Source organism: Bidens hawaiensis, unplaced genomic scaffold (genome assembly GCF_021521415.1).
Source record: "Bidens hawaiensis isolate Kalapana, Puna unplaced genomic scaffold, B.hawaiensis_p1.1 tig00006302_1, whole genome shotgun sequence".
Classification (NCBI taxonomy): domain Eukaryota; kingdom Viridiplantae; phylum Streptophyta; class Magnoliopsida; order Asterales; family Asteraceae; genus Bidens; species Bidens hawaiensis.
In genome coordinates this window covers 1,474-10,645 of record NW_027491421.1, presented here as the reverse complement: position 1 = coordinate 10,645, position 9,172 = coordinate 1,474, and the positions used below count along the sequence as shown (strand labels likewise).

At 32.8% G+C, this 9,172-nt stretch overlaps 1 pseudogene; it reads left to right on the top strand.

The window, feature by feature from the left end:
- The first annotated feature begins 2,390 nt into the window (after positions 1–2,390).
- LOC143631970 (7-ethoxycoumarin O-deethylase pseudogene) lies at positions 2,391–5,145 on the top strand (annotated as a pseudogene).
- The last annotated feature ends 4,027 nt before the right edge of the window (positions 5,146–9,172 follow it).

The window sequence follows — 9,172 nt, the reverse complement described above, 5'->3', positions numbered from 1 at the left end:
TCTCAGTGTTTAATAACTATATGATCATGAATATATATCGATATAGCATATGCCAATAATCAGTTTGAATTCTGTGATATCATTTTAATTTGTGCATCTATCGATCAGTTTGGTTGAGACCATCTCCATTAATCTAAACTCTTAAAAACATTTTCACTTCTCTTTCAAAGATATTCATTTTCATTCTTACGCTACAAACTTCCTTAAAATATTTTTATATTCCACGTCATCAAATTGATTTTTTTTTAATCCCAATCAAATGATCTAGGAAAATTTATATACGTATTTTAAAAACAAATACCTTGTTAGTAAAATAATTTATATAAATCAATGCATTGAATATAAGAAAATAAAACAGCACTCAAAGTTTTATAAATTGAGCATTTACATATATCCCATTTCCAAATAGCTATATTACATATATTTATCAAACCCTTAAAAATCAATTTCATATGTCTCATTAATAAAACACATATATTACATATTTATTCATTTCATTAAAAATATCATATTATATAAGATAATACAAGTTAAATTATGGTTCTTAACTTATCCATTTGGTGAAAATGAGCTGGTTGCCTAATGATAGACCAACATTTCTTTAATACCCTGAATGCCCTTCCGATGTCCTTTCTTGCGGACTCATGTTTTTTCTTGAAATATCGACGTTAATCGTCATTTGGGCACGTAAAGCTAAGAACCAGCGTGGCCCACTCCGAATAAATACCGTCGACTAGAAAATATCCGTATTCGTAGTTGACATCATTTGTGGAAAATGAGGTGTCGGGTGCCACTCCGTCTATGATGTGGTAAAAAATAAGGGACAAATGCATCATAGCTATATCATTGATTGCACCGGGCATTCCAAAAAACGCATGCCATATCCAAATATTAAATGATGCGACCACCTCAAGCATAACCGTTGGGTCATCATGATCACCCCGATAATATTGACCTTGCCAAGCAACTAGACAAGCTTCCTAAGACCAATGTGTACAATCAAGACTACTAAACATGCCTGGAAAACCATATCTCAGTTGATGAACCTTGTATATACACGTAGCTTTGTATGTATGATAAAAAACAAATTTTGTTTGGTCTTTTTCCGTTCGAGGACGTATGAAAACCACATCCATTTATTTATCCTAAAGTACCTACACATGTAAAAAATCTCATAGGTGAACTAATGGTGAATTGTCACTGTTAGAAGTTGTCCTACACAACACCTAACACTTCCATCATGTGGCTATGAATTTACGAACGTTTATGTTAAAACTCATGCTTTTAGTGATATGTGGTCTACAATACATTTGCCCATTTTAGCTTGAACATTTAGATCATCTCCATCCCTAGTATTCACAAATTGTATAGACAAATGTGACAATCAACTATCACATTAGGATTCCATCATTTTTTAGGGTGGTGGGTGGATCTATGTGTGGTGGGGTGGAGTCCGGGTATCCAGTAGTACGGCTACATCACAATGAAGGGGCGAGTTGGGAATTTTGTGGTGAGGTTTGCATCTGTATCTCACATACACACATACATATATATGGAATCTAATCTAACTCTAACTATACTAATAAAATAAAATATTGAGATGATATGTGAATTCCACATTCATTTTTTGCCTAATCTTTCTTCTCATTCATCCTAGCTATCCATGGGTTATGAGGCAAAACCATTTTAATAAATGGGTTATAATTTTCTTTCTAATTATCTAATATCTTATCTCATTTATCCTAGCTATTCATGGGTCATGGGTCAAAATAATTTTGACAAATGGGTTATAATTTCCTTTCTAATTATCTAATATTTCATCTTATTTATCCTTCCTATCCATGGGTCAAAACAATTTTGACAAATGGGTTGTAATTTCCTTTCTAATTCTCCAATCTCTTATTACATTCATTATAGCTATCCATTGGTAATAAACCAAAACAGTTTGACAAATGTTGTATATAAAGAGATTTTTTTCGAATTTGTAAATTTAAGATACTGTACTTCTTATTGTTTGTTTATACTATATATTTTATTTTCTTTTTATCTTTAATTTTGTTCATTTCTTTCAAATAATGAACTTTATTTTTTTTTATTATTTGACAAATCCTGTATAATACACGGGTTTAAAAGCTAGTATATGTATATATATATAATGGGGCAACAAATGGATGACAAATTTACAATGGGACGTTATGGAGAGGCTTCAAAGCCTCGTTTCCAACGTGAAACGTTGCCCCTCCACAGAGGACAACGTTATTATAGCGGTTGTGTAAATTCTTATAAAGTCACTTTGGTCACTCCGTTTCCAATGTGAAACGTTGCCTGTGACAGCCTTATCATAGCGGTTGTGTAAATTCTTATAAAGCCACTTTGGTCACTCCATTATTAGTGTACGTCTTTGAATCGTCCAAATTTCACACATGGTCGCAGTGATGAAAGTAGCCTCAATGAACGAGGTTTATCTCATCATGGCCGTTGCTGCCGTGTTTTCCATCTTGTGGCTCATTTGGAAGTCGCGGTTCCACAACTGTGGCACGAACCCGCCACTTCCTCCTGGCCCGAGGGGGTTACCGATAGCAAGTAACCTCCTGTCTCTTGACACTGACCTTCACTCGCAGTTTGCCAACCTTACGAAAACCTATGGTTCGATTATTACACTTTGGCTCGGTAAAAAAGCAACCATCGTGATCTCTTCCCCAATCTTGGCTCGTGAGGTGCTAAAAGTTCATGACACTACCTTTGCCAACCGAGACATAACCGCTGCTAGCAAGGTGTTTTCATATGGTGGGAATGACATCTTGTGGTTGCCGTATGGGGATCGATGGCGGTGGCTGAGGAAGATTTTAGCTAGTCAGATGCTCAGCAATGAAACAATGGATTCCTTTTACCATCTAAGACGTAAGGAGATGAGGAACACCATCAAACTATTGTTTAACCTCAATGTTGGGTGTCCGGTAAACATTGGTGACTTGGTGTTTTTGACCATTTTGAATGTAGTTACCGGTATGATATGGGGTGACACAAAGACGGTGGAGGATAAGATGAGGTTTGGAGTAGAGTTTAGGAAAGTGATCAAGGAGATTAATGGGTTAATGGCTGCTCCAAACTTGTCTGATTTTTATCCGAGTTTAGCTTGGTTGGATCTACAAGGGATCGAAAAGGGTGTGAAGGCGGCCAGAGAGAAGATTGATGGGCTCTTTGATGGAATTATTGATCAAAGAAGGAAGATTGGTAGTGATGAAAATAAAGATATTTTGCAGTTCTTATTGAACCTTAAAGACAACGGAGATTCCGAATTCACCATGACTCACATTAAAGGCTTGCTCCTGGTACACACACACTCTCTCTCGATCTCATCCAAATGATACTATGAAGGCAACAATTTGCAACGTGATGCTTGCATCTGTTGATTTATCAATCACCTCATTGTTTACTTTTGTTAGTTGATTTTTGCTGTCCTTGACATTTGTTTGAACGTTATTGATTTTCTGAAAACAATAAAAACTAAGAACATAAAAACATTGAACTAGGGCTCATCTTAGTTTGATAATATAACTAAAAATTACCAACTATTACACCCAACATTTTAGGCATGTGAATACAGCATTATTTGAAGACTTTGTTTAAACAATTAAATTAAAAAAACATTAATAAAATATGAATATATTTTTTCTAAACATGTAAACCGAACTCGTAAATATGTTCAGCCATATCAGTTTGTTAAGTGCATCATTTTAAATATAAAACAACTTGCTTTCGGGAAGTTTGTTAGAATGCTAGAAAATAAACCAATAAATAAAGTGTATTTAAGCATTCTCGACAGCTTCTCTATCTCTATCTCTATAATTACACTAAAAACAATACATTTTTCTCTTATATACCATTGAATAATAATTTTTAATATCTTTATAATTATATTTTCTCTATCCTCCACTAATAAACACTTTCAAATATATTAATAAATAGAGGATAAACCGTGTTCCTACAAATTTACTCATCTATTTAAAATTTTCTTTTTTTTTCACTTAAAATGCTCTAAAAAAATTTAGAAATTATTCTCATATATTTATAGAGGAGCTGTTGATAATAATCTAAGCAGTAAGCTGCAAACAACCAAAAACTAGTTTATTTTAAAAAACAAATGTGTAAAATTCGTTTTTCATTAAAATTTATTTGGAAAATTGTGAAAACAATTTAAATAGAACTATGCATTTATTTTTTTGCTTTAAAAGTTAAATATTGCATGCTATAAGAAAAATCATTTTTTTGTTAAATAAATAATAAACAAAAAATAAAACATTATATATATATATTCATGACCATATGCGTGGTAGTGATTTATACGCCACTCTCTACTCTCATGATCACGGACCATTAAACATAATCTTTCAAAGACCTAGATCGGTGTTGTGTATATGTTGAAGCATTTATGAAGCTGACCGTTACACATAATCTTTTAAATCATATATGTTATACATACTTACCTTAATTTCTTTCAAGTAAAATTGACCAATTTGGCAGGACATGGTAAGTGGAGGAACTGACACAACCTCAAGCACAATTGAGTACGCCCTAGCTCACATGATCGACAAACCCGAAATCCTCAAAAAGGCCCAACAAGAAGTCGATACATTTGTCGGTGAAGGCAACATAGTTGAAGAATCCCACATTAAAAACCTACCTTACTTGCACGCAATCATGAAAGAAGTTCTCCGTTTACACCCAACACTTCCACTCTTAATACCACATAGCCCATGTGAATCATGTGTTATTGGTGGCTACACGGTCCCAAAAGATGCCCGAGTCTTTGTTAATGCATGGGCAATTCACAGAGACCCTTCGGTTTGGGAGAACCCATTAGAGTTTCACCCCGAAAGGTTTCTGAATCAGAAGTTAGATTATAGTGAGAGTGGATTCAAGTATTTACCATTTGGATCAGGCCGCCGAATGTGCCCGGGTGCTATGATGGCTGAGAGGATGTTTGTGTATTTACTTTCTTCACTTATTCATTCGTTTGACTGGAGATCGGGTGAAGGAGAGAAGGTCAACTTATTGGAAAAGTTTCAAACTGTATTAAGGAAGAAAGAGCCTCTTATGGCAATTCCATTACCAAGATTGCATGGCAAGTTTATATACGAGTAATGTGTGAGTAACATATGTTACCTTAATTCATATATCAAAACTATGTGTCTCAGTGTTTAATAACTATATGATCATGAATATATATCGATATAGCATATGCCAATAATCAGTTTGAATTCTGTGATATCATTTTAATTTGTGCATCTATCGATCAGTTTGGTTGAGACCATCTCCATTAATCTAAACTCTTAAAAACATTTTCACTTCTCTTTCAAAGATATTCATTTTCATTCTTACGCTACAAACTTCCTTAAAATATTTTTATATTCCACGTCATCAAATTGATTTTTTTTTAATCCCAATCAAATGATCTAGGAAAATTTATATACGTATTTTAAAAACAAATACCTTGTTAGTAAAATAATTTATATAAATCAATGCATTGAATATAAGAAAATAAAACAGCACTCAAAGTTTTATAAATTGAGCATTTACATATATCCCATTTCCAAATAGCTATATTACATATATTTATCAAACCCTTAAAAATCAATTTCATATGTCTCATTAATAAAACACATATATTACATATTTATTCATTTCATTAAAAATACTAACTAATTAAATGACATTTTTACCTTAATGAACTATTTACACATATCCTCTTCTTATAACATCTATTACGTGTCTTCCCAATTTTAACTCAAACCGAGTCAGTGCTAGAATGAGCATGTCAAAAGCTATAGGTGTTCATGTTTCGGTTTAAAACTGTAGCAAACGCTTTGGTTTACGGTTTATATCAAAAACTAAGCCAAACCGTAAGAGTAGTATGTATCGAAAAACAAACATAATCTTTCGTCGGTTCAAAATTTTCAAGACGTAGCGAACGGTTTGGTTTACTGTTTATATTGATAACCGGACCGAACGGAATATATTTTATTTTTATTGATATTTAATTATATATTTTAGAACTATAAAACTGCTGACTTTTGACAAAAGTTGACCATAACCTACTGTTAATTCAATTTCAAACAATTTGTTGAATTTCTTCTGGAATAAATATAAACCACACGTTAACATTATAATAAGCGAATCACTTGTGATTTGTTGAATTTATCCACTTATTGATTGCAAGTTGGTCAATCATTTCAAGAATAAAACATTGATGTTAGGCTGGCCACGTACATCTGTTTGAATTTATCCACACTGAACCATAGTAGCTTCCAAATAAACTTTTAATAATATAGTTTTTAGTTCAACAAAACTAAGTTTGCTCTAATGGAGATTACAATATAACTTCTACAAGTAAACAGTATACGTTTTGACGGGCCCTACAGCTCGTCGAAAATGCACCCCTCTTGGATCTCCTAGTGCAACAATCATTACACCCATAACTGTTAAAATGATCTCCTAGTGCAACAATCATTACACCCATAACTGCTAAAATGGAATTGTAATGAACTTATTTCATAACATATACATGATGAAATGTGATAAATTACATTTTTTGAGTGTTTTCCCTTCTTATAAATAAAACCAACAATTAATACAGCCAGGGGCTTTAAACGTTGAAACTACTGAAATTTCCCAAAATAAATATATAAACACTAATAATATGCGTATTTAGTATTACCTATAAGGTAAGGAGAGTCATTACATATGCAGACTCCATGACAGCTGCTTTGTTTATGAGAATTATTGACATTGATGCAACTTCATATTGTAATTCAGCCTAATATCTATTACAACCCTACTAACCCGACCCTATTAACCTAGAACCCAAACCTGGCAAACACGAATCTAAATAGAGCCGATTGCAGGTGAGTGTTTTTTAAACTGGACTAACCCGACCCGATTAACCCGAAACCCTAATGGGTTAACCCAGTTAACACCCCGAATTATGAGACCCCTTTAATCCTTTATCATTCGCTTTCCACCATATTCAGTTCAATCACAGCAGCAATTACTTCTTCATTTTCAGCAACATTTAATTGAGTACCTTGATCTTTCCTTTCATGATATTGATAACCTTTGTAACCAGTTTTTCCACATACATAGCATTGACATGGTTTTTTCTTGAACTTTCCATCATCCTTGTGAACCCCAAGCTTCCCTTTTTTTTCCCATAATTTTTAAAGTTGCTAGTTTTCTTGTCTCTCCCCTTATATTTATTACCCTATTCGGTTCCCGAGACTCACTAAGATTAGCACTAGAAGTATTTAAAAAATGTTGGAATGCTTATCTTTGACTCAATTAGCCTCTTCGGTTAGCATATGGCCGATCATTTTTTGTAAAGACATGTCTTTTTCTTGTGTTTTAGATAATTTCTATAATCACTTTAGGATGGAGGAAATTTCTCTAGCAGAACATTTGCTTGTAAGACTTCACACATCTTTTACGATAAAATAGCAATAGCAACCACAAGATTTTCATAATTATGCACTTGATCCATTGTTGACCGATCTTCAGTAATTTGGAACCGCAACCAATTCCCAACCACATATTTTTTCCTTCCCGCATTATCAGACCCGTAACTTTTATTGAATGTATCCCGAATATCTTTTGCAGATTTGCATTCAATAAACAAGTCAAATAAATTGTTGGTCATATGATTTAATAAATGACCACGAATAGCCTTGTTATCATTCTCATATTTTCTAACAGTTTCTATTGAAGGAAAGGATGAAGAAGAAGCAATAATCTGAATAGGGTCTGGTTGAACAGAGTATTTGGATGATCTTCAAGCAAAACATAATTAATATCTAAATGCTCGAAAAATATTAACATCTTTTAGGACCAACGACGGTAATTGGCTCCATCTAATGATTCAAGTTTCGACAAATCAAGAATAATTCTTGACTGATTCATATCTCTACTTGGGTGATTTGAAATCAAAATCACTTTTAAAATGTTGGAGTAATCTATCAAATAATAAAATAAACAAAAGCAATAATGAAAATTGAATCTGTTTCGTCTGTGATCCACTGCCTTAAAAACGATTTGAGCACTACCGGGGTACAAATAGATGTTGCCAATCATTCTTGAAGGTTAAGACAGAGATGAATAGAAGTATTCTTGTCTACTCAAGAAGAAATCAATGATGAAGATGAACAGAGCATATGATCTGACTTTGGAATTACATATTCTGTGTATTAGAAGAAACCCTAATTGTTATTTGAGATAACTACACAAAACTCTCATTGGTTATTTTCATAATAATATATAAAGTTTAAAATTTAAAATAAAACTTTAAAAATGACTTGTAAACACTAACAGAAAACAACCCTTTTTTGCATTAAACCTCCCAGCTAATATAATCAACACGGTTCTAGGAATAATTCTAGCTCTGAACAAACCAATTTAACACGTATACAAACTACTACACACAAAACATTCAAACATATGATAAATAGGCAGCTTAGCTTGGTGGGTCTGGCTTTGCGATTGTTGACAAGCAGTGTATTTGAAATCGACTTACGTGATGCTTGGATAAACCCATCGGCTAGGGGTGCGATGTTTCCGAAATCAACTTAGGGGGTGTTTGGGATTTCTTATTTTACCTGCTTATAACTTTTCTTATAAGTTAATAAGTTATAACTTTATAACTTATTAACTTATTCTCTCACAATAACACACAATACCAAACAACTTTTAACTTTTTTAAAATTTAATAAGTCATAAGTTGCTTAAAATAAGCAATCCCAAACACCTCCTTGTGTGATGTTTACATTGTTCAGTTTGAGTTTGCATGGTCGAGTAGGGTTTGAGAAGCTGAAGGAGAATTAAAAGCCACATGTTTGCAGGGTTGTTTGATAGGAGTTACAAAAGGGTAATTGGGTAATTTGATTATGAGAAGAGAAATATGTAATTTAACTTTAAGGTTGGATAAATATGTAACAAGACATCTTAATAAGTAGATATATGTAAAAATCCATTTATAAATTTACTTTTTAATATTAAAACGTTACATGCTCTTGTTTTTACTTGATAATTACAATTAAAATGATTTAAAAGTAAGTAAATATGTGTTACAAGTCAAAAAAATAATGATGCACAAGTCAAAATGAAATATTAAAATTAAAATTGA